Source organism: Giraffa tippelskirchi, chromosome 9 (genome assembly GCF_054371585.1).
Source record: "Giraffa tippelskirchi isolate mGirTip1 chromosome 9, T2T-mGirTip1v1.2.pri, whole genome shotgun sequence".
Taxonomy (NCBI): Eukaryota; Metazoa; Chordata; class Mammalia; order Artiodactyla; family Giraffidae; genus Giraffa; species Giraffa tippelskirchi.
The window spans coordinates 145,834,458-145,848,029 of record NC_137283.1 but is presented as its reverse complement, the minus strand read 5'-3'; the positions used below and the strand labels follow the sequence as shown (position 1 = coordinate 145,848,029).

Here is a 13,572-nt window from a genome sequence, read left to right as displayed (position 1 = left end):
CAGGTTTTCATACTAAAGTCTCCAATCGGTTTTCCCATACTACCTTCATTTAGGGTCATGATTCTTGACTTTGTTATGAATATGTTTAAATTATCCATCTCTCTGTATAGAAACAAATTGAACAGATATAAAAATACACAATATTTTGGAGGGTTTCTGGACCCCCTGAAGCCCATGAACTGATTTCCTAGAGGCCCATGGACATTTACACAACCACATTGCTTCTGGAAATATTTATAACATTTAAGTCGTCTACAGTTGTACTTTGAAAAATTAGCAGCTCTAACTGATTTAAAAAGGCTCGGTCACTTTGGTTCAAATATGTCTTTAAGATGAGGAGATGACATTCTCTTAAAGAATGGAAGAAAACTGCCCTAAATGCCAGTAACTAGACTTTAAACATTACACATATTACCATAGAAAACCGAATCATAGGACTGTAAAAGGACAGGACACGTGTCATAGATACTCAAGAATACATTTAAATAAAGTCTGTTGCCTACATTTGGACTGAGAATTTCTATGCACTTGCCATCATTGGAATACTCAAGAATTACAAATATTTGCCATATTTTATAAACTACCAATCTGTCTTATTATACAGTCAATGTAGATAAGATCTTAATGGAATTTTATTACTTTAATACTAAATCTCACTTTATAACAAAAACTTGCAGCTCAACCCCAATGGCAGAGTTTTAACTATAATCTTGCATTACGTTGACATGAAGCAACGAAGCCAATAGCATAATATCTTAAGACAGCAAAGAGCAAAAACATACATAATCAGTAGGAAAAGAAAGGACAGTGAACTCAGAAAGAGAAAAACATCGGAGGCAGAGAAATATGAAACTTTAATCCTTTAGACATAAACTCTAATCCTAGAAAAATACAGAAAGCAAGACATGAAGGAAGATTTTAATACATAGATTTACATAATATAAAAGAAACATTTTAAAGACAGCATGTACTTATTCCAAAGCTAGGAAGGTATAATATATACACAAGGACAACACCAGCTTAATCCCCTAAAACAAACCTCGAAATCATCATAAAGCACTTAGAATTTTCTCAGAGAATCAATTTAACTTGCAATTTAAGGTAAAGTTTAGAACTGAAAAAGAGCTGACAACCAAAATTCTTTCCGCCTGTCAGTATCAGATTTCATATCTTTCTAATGAAGAAGACCATCTGGCTTTCTTTCTTTATGTATGCTGTCTTTTCAGATGTGGCACTATTTGCTTCTGCTTAATTTTGTAATATTCTCTTTTCTTCCTTTACAGCTTTCTTCTCAAGCATGCCTTAGAGAACAACAGCCTCTAGAATACTGCTGAATTGCATGACTTCTGAGATTCTTGGGGAAACATTTCATTCTTTATGCTATGAGAAAAAGCTTTGAGGAAAGTTATTAGTATAGTACATTAAAAACAATAAATATTTATTAGCCCAAGTGAGTAGGAAATTGGCCTAGATTTTTTTCCCCTTCCAATTTTATTGAGCTATAGTTGACATACAGAATTGTGTGTGTTTAAGATAACAGCATAATGATGCGACTTACATACATTATGAAGTGATTACCACACAAGTTTAGTGAATATCCATCATCCCATGTAGATACAACATTAAAGAAATAGAAAAAATTTTTTTCCATGTGATGAGAACTCTTAGGATTTACTCTTTCATGTATAATGTTGGGCAGTGACTATAGATATTTTTTAATGCTAATTTTGTTTTAAAATTATGTAAAGTGTTTACAAGTTTCAAAGTCAAGTCTCTGAAGGTTGGTTTTTTTTTCTTTTTTATGTTTTCCAGGTCCATTTTATTTATTTTTCATAAGTTTATTTATTTTTAATTGGAGGATAATTGCTCCACAATATTGCATTGGTCTCTTTCAGATATAGAGAGTGAAGTAATTCAGAATGAGAAAAACAAGTATCATATATTAACACATATATATGGAATCTAGAAAGATGGTGCTGATGAACCTATCTGCAGGGCAGCAATGGAGACACAGACATAGAGAACAGACCTGTGGACATAGTGGGACAGGAGAGGGTGAGATGACTAGAGAGAGTAGCATGGAAAATATACATTACCATATGTAAAATAGAGAGCCAGTGGAAATTTGCTGTATGATGCAGGGAGCTCATATCATGTGTTCTTTGATAACCTAGAGGGGTGAGATGGAGCTGGGGGAGGGAAGTTCAAGGGCAGTGGGGGACATAGGTATACCTGTGGCTGATTCTTGTTGATGTATGGTCTAGATTTTTATATGAGAATATTTTATATAAGGATCTATGACTTTCTCACATGTACGTTAGAAAAGATTGTTCCTGGGCTCAGAGGCCTTGCAATCTAGTCTTCAGACAGAACAAAAATACAAAATTTCAGGCAGTAGATGATCAATGTCAAATAAGTGGTACATACAAGTGTTCAGAGAAAGCAGGGGCTCAGGCAGGGTTGGGGTAATCATGAAAAGTTTCAAGGACCAGGTAGGACCTGATTGCTCTCCACATGGATACCTGTGTATCAGATACAGTGGATGAAATATTATGATTATGATTACAGAGACTTTGAACCTCATGTCTTACTCATTTTCCTGGTCAAACCAGCTTACAGTCTTTGTGGCAAGTTCTACATATCTACCCAGAGAACCAAATTTTAATAAAATTTCAGGGATTGAAAAATTAAAGTTATATTAAAATCAGTCTTACACTTGCTCACTCACTTGATAAAATAAACATAAGAAAGAAGGAAAAAAGACTGTGGAAAAAACATAAAGTAGTAAATGGTGTCTATTTAATTGCACTCCATTAGCCATTTTTCTCTTCTCAGGTGAAGCTAAGCGGCTCCCAGAAGAGATTATCATGTCTTAGTTTTTTGGCTTCATTTTTTTAAAGCTTAGTCAATTTGGTGATTCATTAACATGCTATCTTACTGTTGGAGTACTAGTGTTTTGAAACTCAATGAAAAATGGTTTCACCACTTATTGTTATGGTACCAGATGCCAGCATTTGATGCCTATCTTTCTCACACAGTGTTGGATCATCTAATGGATGTGTAATAACTAGAAATGACTCTGGATAGAGGAATTTAGGAAAAACAAAAAATACTTATGAATACTTGAAGAAGATGATAGAAGAAAACATACACATCCTCTGGGCCCTGCTACTCTCTTTTGAAATTTAAATTCTGTTTGATGATTTTTGCTTTTGGACCAGATTGAATGGAGCTGGTCTAATGAGCAGAAAAAAAAAAAAAAAAATGGATTCACTCATCTCAGTAAAGTCAGAAAGTCAAAAAGATATACACAGACTCCTTGTGCTGGGTGTATACTCTAGAGAATTTCTAATAAGAAAGTATTTAGAAAATAAATTTGGTTAAAAGACTATATAGTTATATGATTAAACATTTTTTCCAAGAAAGGTCTTTTACTATTATCAAGTACAATTTACTAGGTTTCCAGGGCACAGATGGATAAACTAGGGGGTAACAGCATAAAGTAAGAGTCTAACTCACATTTCAAATTCCACATCTCTTTTCCCCCTTCTCATTTCCTACCATCTGGCCCATAGGGAGTAACCCTGGCAGTGTGAACCTCAACTGTCACCATAAAGCACAGTCTACCTGCTGTTGAGGCATTGAGGCTCTAGGGTCCTAAAATCTACAGGCATAGAACTTATCATCTCTATTCCTAAGATCTGAGGCAAACAGTAGCTCTTCTCACCCAGCTACATCAACCTGGGAAAAGCAAATCAAATCACCTTGGCACCTGACATCCAAAGTCAGTGAGATTCATTCACAGGAGACTATTTTCAGTAAGCTAGGATTTAGGACATCCCCCAGAGCAGGGATGGGGAGGTGGGCATTTCCAACAAGTTCCCAGATGCTGCTGCTGCTGTTGCTCAGGAGACCTCACTTTGAAAACCACTGGTCCATCAATAAACTCCCTTCTTCCATTATCTCTACCCACATGGCCATTTCCAGGCATGCTAAAATCATACAGAATGCCAGACTTCCTTTCTGTGAGGGCAAACTCTTACACAGTGGCACAGCATCTAAAATAACTTTCCATATCTATTTTGAAAACAGTACAGTATCATTCCACCAATGTCATTATAGTATGCATCTATGTCTGCATCGGAGTAGATGAGAACAGAAATTGGCTGATTTCAACAATCTGTTTTGTTGTGAAGTGCCTCTTCCATGGTGGATACACTCTGGTGGATATTAATAGGCAATAGAAAGATCTTTACACTTTTTATTCATTCCATATGCCCATCAATGTGCCTCTCACCAACATCTCTATGTCCCCAATCTTCTCATCCCCAATCTTCTCATCTTTCTTCTTCTAGACTAGCCAACCAAACCATTTGCTATTGCCCATGTGTAATTTTTTTTTTTAATGTGGACCATTTTTTTAAGTCTTTCTTGAATTTCTTACAATATTGCTTCTGTTTTATATTTTGTCTTTCTGACCATGAGGCATGTGGGATTTTAAGTCCCTGATCAGAGATCAAAACTGCGTCCCTTGCATTGGAAGGTGAAGTCTCTTGTCAGGTAAGTCTAAGTGTTTTATGCTTCATCCTTGAGACACAAAGTAAAAGACCAGATGCCCTGCCTGGACACTACCCATTGGGAGGGCTTTTTATTATCTTCCTTTACAAGAATATGCCTGAATGGTACTATAGAGCAACCTCTGATCATTTTCACCTGCTCCTTTTATTAACAATACTTAGTCTTCTTCCTCTTCCATTAGTTGGTATAAAGGATGACTCATGTTACCAAAGATGTAGACTGAAAGAGAGTCACTAAGACAATAGTGGTGAAGAAAATGGTTATCTGCCCTACATGCTAGCTCTGACTGTTTGTGCCCCTAGCTCTGTTTATGATCCCAGATGAACATCTTCCACCCTGTGAATGGTTAGTTGATATACCTGATCTTACCATATAGTAACTCTGACAAAATCCATCTCATAATGGACAGTTCTGCCCAAATGAGCAGTTGGTGTCCCATGGTCAGGTGTCTGTCGCTTCTAGGGCCAGTAATATGCCAGGAACTATTATTTAGAAGACGTACAATTCTCTGCTTACAATGGCATAGCCTTTCTCCAATACCTTGTGAACATGTGCTGTCGCTTTTCCCAGAAGAATTTGGCATAAATTCCACATGCTGCTTTTTTCCACCACAAATATCTATTACATCACTGTATGGCTTGACAGATCACACAGCTCAATGGCAAGGCATTCACACTGCAGACTGGACTTGATACAAGGCTCTTGCTTGCTGTGGGCCTAATTCAAAACTGGCAGCTTTTTGTGTCACTCAATATAGGTCAGAGTGTTATTCTCAAGTGTGGGATATGCTGCATCTACAACTTAAAAAGTCTACGAAGCATTGGATATTCTTCTTTATGGTAGAAGTTGCAAAATTAATAACCTATCCTTTATTTTGAGGAGATGCACTGATGTGCAGGATCTGAAGAGTCCCTGACTGTTTAGTTCCATTTCTCTAGAACACATGTGTCCTCACAAAGTTCTCCAACATACTAGCCATTTCTTTCTTATCCTTGCTGTTTTACATGATATTATCAATACAGCAAACCAGTGTCACGTTCTATAGGATGTTCATCTGATCCATATTATGACAGCTAAAGAGAGAGTTGACGTAATACTGGAAAAAAATGGTAAATACTACCATCCAAAGCGAATAAAACTTTCTGTTGGATAGAAAAGAATGCTAAGGAAAAATTACTAAGGAAGACTGATGGGTAATGGACATCTTCTGTCAGCCCTTCTATCAGCTGGGAATAACAGTCCTGGAGAAGGATTCTGAGCAGGGCCACAAAACATGGGCACTACACAAAAATTAATATTCTAAGAATTATGAGTATTATTAAAACCAATTTTAATAAAATAATGTGACTATAGGACACTTTACTATTCATAAAGTATCTTGAAAAATTACATTTTTCTTTACAACAACTCTGTGACAATATCAGGTTGGGTACTATTATCTTTAATTTATAGATTTTTAAAACCCAGAGGCTCAGAGAACTTAAACTAATCCCTTATGTTAGAAAAACTATCACTTGATGTTTGATGTTTTCACAAATATCAAACATTTGATATTCATATAATTATCAAATGATAAAAAGCCCACACAACCTGACTTCCAGTTAAGAGCATTTCCCACTCTCCTACTGAGGATTTTGTATGATAAATAAGATGAAAGATGCAATAATAAGAGTATAACATCACGCTTTCCCTCTAGAATATGAGTGAATTTTTTTTAAACTTTTCATTACCGCTCTGTTCTTTTACACTAAGAAATAATTATAAGGACTGACACTCAAGAAGCAGGTCAATCAGTGAATTAAGAATAGGATTATTTTTAAAGTAAGAGTGCTTGACAGTTCTTGTGAGCTGGAGGGAGGCAGCTCTTCAAACTCTGAAATAAAATAAATATCTTCTCGGAGAGTTAAAAAAAAAATCAATGCTTAAAGGATTAGAAAAGAATTAAGCAAATTCATCTCTGAAAGAAAGACTAGTACCTAGACCCACGAATTTCAGCTCTAATCAGAATGAAAATCTAAAGAACAATAGCAAGCCATATGAAAAGACTTAGTTAGCCATGGAAGGAGAGAACAGGTAGCTCCAGTGGCAATATTGACATTACCAAATCAGCCCTGTCCCTATTAGAGTGTGTCCAGCCAAGAACTGACCACCAACGCCCAGTGGGAAGCAGATTCAAAAGACGAAAATGGATGTGAGCTTCCCTGGTGGCTCGGTGGTAAAGAATCTGTCTGCCAATGCAGGAGACAAGAGTTCGATCCCTGATCCAGGAAGATCCCACATGTCGCAGAGCAACTAAGCTCGTGCACACAACTAATGAAACTGCTCTGTTGAGCTACAACTATTGAGACCACATGCCACAATTATTGAAGCCTGTATGCCCTGGAGCCTGTGCTCTGCAACAAGAGAAGCCACTACAATGAGAAGCCTGTGCCCCATAACTAGAGAGTAGCCCTCGCTCACCACTACTAGAGAAAAGTCTGCGTGCAGCAGCGAAGACCAACCACAACCAAAAGTAAATAAATTAATTAAATTACAAAAAACAACAACAAAAAGAAGAAGATGGATGTATTAGGCCATCTATGGTTGAAATCACCAAACATCTTTGTGAAAATAAACCCTATGTTGATGCTGGCACTGATTTCTATCAATTAGTTAATTAATTAATTTTATTTAATTCATTAATTAGCACCAGAAGTTTTCTGGTGGCATCTTTAGGATTTTCTGTGTATAATATCATGTCCTCTGCAAACAATGACAGTTTTACTTCTTTTCTAATTTGGATTCCTGTTATTTCTTTTCTACTCTGATGAGGCATGGATGGACCTAGAGTCTGCTGTACAGTGAGGTAAGTTAGAAAGAGAAAAACAAAAATCATATATTAATGCATATACATGGAATCTAGAAAAATAGTACAGATAAACTGACTTGCAGGGCAGAAACAGAGACACAGATGTAGAGAATGGACATGTAGACACAGAGCAGGAAGGGGAGGATGGAACAAATTGAAGGAGCAGCACTGACAGGTATACACTATCAGGCTTCCCTAGTAGCCCAGCTGGTAAAGAGTCCTCCTGCAGTGCAGGCGACCTGGGTTCATTCCCTGGGTTGGAAAGATCCCCTGGAGGAAGGCGTGGCAACCCACTCCAGTATTCTTGCCTGGAGAATCCCCACGGACAGAGGAACCTGGTGGGCTACAGTCCATGGGGTCACAAAGAGTCGGACATGACTGAGCGACTAAACACACATATACACCACCACGTGCAGAATAAAATAGCTGGTGGGAAGCTGTTGCATAGCACAGAGAGCTCAGTTCGGTGCTCTGTGATGACCTAGATGGGTAGAATGGGAGGTGGGGGTAGGAGGGAGGCTCAAGACCGAGACGATATATGTATATATGGAAGTGATGCACATGGTTATACAGCAGAAACTAACACAACACTGTAAAGCAATTATACTCCAATAAAAATAAATTAACTTAAAAAATTAAAAACAAAAACAAGTGCTAGTAGTAAAATCCCACTACTAAAATTCTACTGTCCAAGCTCCTTATGCCCATCCTCCACCAAAACAGAAAAGCTTATCAAGTCGCCATGCCTTTCTTGCATGGCAGCCAAAACATTTCATGGAAACTCCCCAGTCACTGGAATTTTTAGACACCTAATTTTTCACTCAGTTTGTTCTTGGCACCTAGAGAGGAAGAGCAATAAGTATCACAAGACCCATATGGCAGGAGAAGGCCATTTGCTCTGCACAGACTGATGGATAGGCTGACTCCAGAAAGCTTCAATTTCCAGGAGGAACAACAAGCCAAAATCTGTGCTATTCTCTTCTGAGGCAGCCAGGATTCCTTTAGCAGTGCTCAACCACCACAAAAACCTTGTAGTAGGAAGATCACTACAAGGGACTGGACCCAGGAAGACCGCCTCTCCCTCAGAAGGCTCTCCTTTCATTGCAATCCTGCCAATGATGCTCCTCACTAGAATCATAACTGTGAAACACCCTAACTGTACAGCTCCTCCTCCAGCTCAGCCTCCAGTCACGGTCAGGCTCCATAATCAGCCAGGCTCTGGCAAGGAGTACCCTACATGAGCTCGACATAATCTGTTTCAGTGTCTTGTGGAGATAGACATCCTGGGGCCTATAACGTCCTTTACTGCTTGGTAGGTGTAGGTTGAGAAGGATCAGGGGCTGTGCTCCAGAGGCAGTGGCTCCATCTAATGATGACTGTTATATACATTCCTTGGTTTCCTCAGCTACAGCTGAACACCAGTTTTCCAAAGAATCCTCAGGCTACTTCAACATTCCTCACCAAAAGTGAGTGAAGTGATACAGTAAAATAAGTCTATCAAGTAAAAAAGGAAATGTTTATCACTCCCTTCTTTCTGCCTCCTCTATACCTTTTCGTATATAATTTGATTGCTTTGCATATAGTAATGTAAGATAATTACATGGCTAATACTCTCTCTCCCCACAAGAGTGTGAGTTTCTTGAGGAGCTGTAAAAATAAAGAGCTCCACCCAAATGAAAAAAAAAAAAAGGAAAGGTTATATCTGTTCAGAACTCACTATAACAAGAGAGTTAGCAACCATCATTTGTATTTGGTAGAAACACAAATGCAGGCAAGAGAAAGCTTTATAACTGCCAAAAGTGGAAGGCTTCAGGTATGCTCTGATTGGAAGCTGTTGGCATGAGCGAGCACAGGTAGGCTAAACAGAACTGGTGTGTCTTGTGTGATTAGTTTGGAGACATGTTTGGCTTTCTGATTGGTCTTGATTTGGAAACAGAGGCAAAAAAATAGGGATGCTGGCACTCATAGACCAAGTCTTGACCATTCTTGGCTGACTGCTACAGACTGTGAGTCAGATTTCTGTTGTCATATGTAATCTGATCACTCTCCTTTTGTGTGTCAGTCTCTCAGTCTCCCCATTTCATCACTGACACTTTTGCAGAAAGCTGACCAGTTCAGGAAAGGGTAGATATAAGGGTAGATACTTTACTGCTTGAGGATTCTCTAGTTGTCTCCATGTTCAATAGTATTACAAAATCTTTTTGACCTTTTTGTTGTTATATCATTCTGACAATCATCTGAGCAGGCTGTGCAAACGCATTTAAGAATATGGATAAAATACAACAAACCAGCATCATGACCACTATGACAGAAACAAGAAAAATGAATAGCCCCCATAAGATGATTCAGAATCAGGAACTCTGGTTGCCTAACCCAGGTCAGGAGAATAAATCTTATATGCTATGAAGAGCAGCCTTAGAGAATAAATAGATTTTTTCCTTAAGGTTTTTTTTCCTTAAGCTGTTCTACTTTCCTTGCACCCATTTCACTGATCCAAGTATAGCAAGAAGTATTGACAATGTCACAGATGACACCAGAACTAGCCAACAAGAAACAGTATTAGAAGCTTGCATCACTACTCATGCCAACCAGTTTAAACTGATATGTTTTCCATCTAAGGCAGAGGAGATATTGTTAAAAAGCAGCTATTTGTCTCTTTGTCTCATTACCAACACTGTGGGTACTTCTCTGTTTGCATAAATGAGTCAGTAATTCTTCCAGGGAGAGTGTTTGAATAATTAGGAGTGCCTTAATATAGGAAATCACATCTGATTTATGGAATTATAAATAAGATTTCATTATTTACAAACTTGTATTAATAAAATATCTTCTCTCCAGCTTTGGTAACTTAAAGAATTAAGTTCTCTCCATATGGAGAATTCTCAGAATACCTTTCCTGAAGTAAATGAGATGTTAGTGTAAAGCAAACAGGACCAGCGTGCTGGCCACAAATGAAGCAGCATCGTAGAGGGGTACATGGAGATGCAGGGGAAAAGGAGTCATTTATGACACAAAGTTGGAACCAAGCCATTACATTATCTGGGTTACACATTTGGATCTCCATTAGTCATTTCCAAATGACAAAATGTTTGGTCATTGCCCTTCAAAGGTCGTTGAATTAAATTTAGAATTATCGAGGATCTGATCAAGAGATTATAATAATTGGCTCTTTTTCTGGAAAAGAAGGTCACTAGCAAAGTCACAGGTTGATTTTTTTTTAAGGTCATCTGTTCATGCAGATGCAAGTGGAAATATCACCCTATGGTCTCATTTGATGAAACCAGAATTGCCCAGAGGTTTTGATGATAGGGTCTGGTGATAGATGGCATTTCTAGCAATCAGTGAGATTGAGGGGAATGGATAGCATTTAGGATAACCTAAGAATGAAATTAGTGTATACTCTAACAACTGTTATTAGGAAGGAAAAAAAAAATAACTGCAGGTTGGCAAAATCCAGTGATCTGTAGAAAATGATTAAAAGGGTGAATACACAAGCAAATCAAAAACAAAGCCAAGAATTAGGCAGGTGTTTTAGTCCAATGTCTTGGGGGAATCTATACATTATCTGAGGTCATTTGTTTGTTTTAAAGTTCTTGGGTTACTGTTTATTGCAGAAAATATGCCGTTTGGAAGGATTTCTGAGAATTCTCAGTTTGAGGTCCCCTATTGGAGTAGTCTTTCAACTATGTAGAATTTCAAATTACCTCTTTAGTTGTGAAAGGTGAACCCAAAGATTGACTCCCTGGAGTTTCACTGCTGTAGTTGATGTTAACGTTATCAGATAAGGTTACTTCCAGAGAGGTTCAAGGGCAGTTTTTCTTTGATGTCTCTTCCAATAGATGAAAACTCTTGGTTATCACGCAGCTCCTTGGGAAGATGTTGTATTGTAGGAAAGTGGTAATAGGGAATGGATGTAGCACATAAGTATCCTGTAATATTTTGCCCTATCTGCATGCAGTAGGGAAGATGAAATTACTAAATGCATGAGCCTTCCAGTCACCAATGTGTCTTCCAGGGAGTGGACCATAACGCCATAAGACCTAGTGAGAATACTTTGGCCAGAAAGACTCAAGAGTTTCTGAGGTTTCTCGTAATTTTAAGTTAAGGAAGATTTTGATTCTTTCAACCTTTCCAGAAGGTCATAAGCAGTAAGGGGAGTAAAGGTTTTGAGAAACCTAGAGTTATTATTCCCCATATAGTGTGTGCCTTGTTCCCTGACACAAAACTTGATATGCCATAGGTTGGAAACACAAATTTAAGCAGATTTTTAGCATTTCCAGGGGCTGTAGATTTCAACAAGGAAATGGCTCAACCACTTCTAAAAACAGACAGGCAATAACTAAAACAGTCAAATCACATGGAGGTGGAAGCTGGAAAAGATGCATTTGATAGTGTTCAACAAGCCCTTGAGGGTTTGGTTACTGGGTATGTCCTACCTTTATAATTTTTTCAGCAGTGTGTTGTTGACGAGTGAGGCATGACCCCCAAATAATCTCAGCTTTGTTTTTTTAAATTTCCCCACCAAAATTAATTTAAGATAGTAACCAACTTGTCCATACCATAATGAATAGTTTTAGGCCAAAGAATAGTTTCAGCATTGCAATGAAGAGTGCAACCAGATCTTTCCCATTCTTCCATTTACAAGCCAGAGGCTAAATGCTGGTAATTTATAATGGCTTCTTTGCATCCCTCTGGGACTTATCCTTTCAAGGATTAGACGGGATAATAACCCGCTTGTTTGACATATTGATCCGCTGGAGTACTTCCTTTAGTTTCTATATCATGTCTTTTTGCATAGGCCTCAACTTTTATAATAGTCACCTCTCTAGGAAAGTTGGAATGTGTTTAAAAGTTTCTTAACTGGCTTTTCATTTCTAATGGGGGTTCTAGCAGAAGTGAGAGTCTTCTTTTGTTTCCAAAGCACTCCAAAGCCACTATGCCAAAAGCATATCTGCTGTCTGTATATATGTTTGTTCTCTGAACTTTGGTTAATTGACAAGGTCTAGTATGTACAGTAAGTTCTCCATGAGGCTTATTTTACATATGGTAAGGTCTTCCCTGATGTTTCAGCAGTAAAGTATCTGCCTGCAATGCAGGAGATGCGGGTTCTATTACTGGGTCGGGAAGATCCCCTGCAGGAGGAAATGGCAAACCACTCCAATATTCTTGCCTGGAAAACCCCATGGACAGAGGAGCCTGGTGGGCTACAGTCTATAAGGTCGCAAAGAGTCGGACACGACTGAGCACCTGAGCACACAGGACTATATCTACCTATGGAAGAGGACTATATTCTCAAGGGGAGTTTGAATCAGTGATAGCATATCCTGTTTGATAACCGTCAGTCTCAGTTTTGAGGCATGATCCATTAATAATCAGGTCAGAGTTCTCAATGAGAGTCTCCAGTAAACCCGAGCAGAGTACAGAGTTCCCCAACCGAGGCATGAGGCTCCCCTTCTAGCTGTAATGGGAGAATGGAGGGATTCAGGGTATTGCAATGGAGAATAATGTGAGAGGGAGACAGTGAAAGAATTTCATGAAAAGTTAACTGGCTGTTAACTGTGTTGTGTGTTCTCAGGCAGCAGTGATGTTTGTACTGTATGAGAAGCCATGAGGTCAAGCAGGGAGCCTAGATCTAGTTCAGCAGAAGTACCAACAAGTTGTACAGCAGCAGCTATCGTATCTGGTGTGAGGTTATAGCAAGCAATGAGTTTTTGATGATTCCCATGAAATTGAGTTACAACTGCAAAATCTTGTCCAGATTGCACAAATGGACAAAAGGGCTTGTTGTAGTTAATGATAGTGAAGTAAGGTTGTTGAAGAACTCTCTCTTGTTAGAGAAGGCCTGTTAATGCTTGGACTCTCTGAAGAGTTTCTTTACTGTAGCCTCAGTCAAGTCCTAAAATGCTGTTGTAATTTCAGTGAAGTCTGGCACCCATCGTCTAGAATATCCATTTAAACTTAGAAATTCTTTTTGTAGCTATTTTTTGAAGGGTCTAGGATAAGTTTAGATTGTTTTAGTGTTCTGTCCCTCATTATACAGGTCATATCTTAAATAATGAACGGTATTTTCGCAAATTTGTCTTTTGAAACTATATGTTCCTTTTCTGCTAAGGGTAAGAGAATGTAAACCAAATACTTTTTTATGA

The 13,572-nt window shown here is 38.2% G+C and overlaps 1 long non-coding RNA gene across 4 annotated transcripts in view; it reads right to left on the bottom strand.

Annotated features, from left to right (window-relative positions):
* LOC145522042 (uncharacterized) overlaps positions 1-13,572 on the bottom strand; it is a 233,776-nt gene that overhangs the window by 42,947 nt on the left and 177,257 nt on the right. The window lies entirely within an intron of this gene.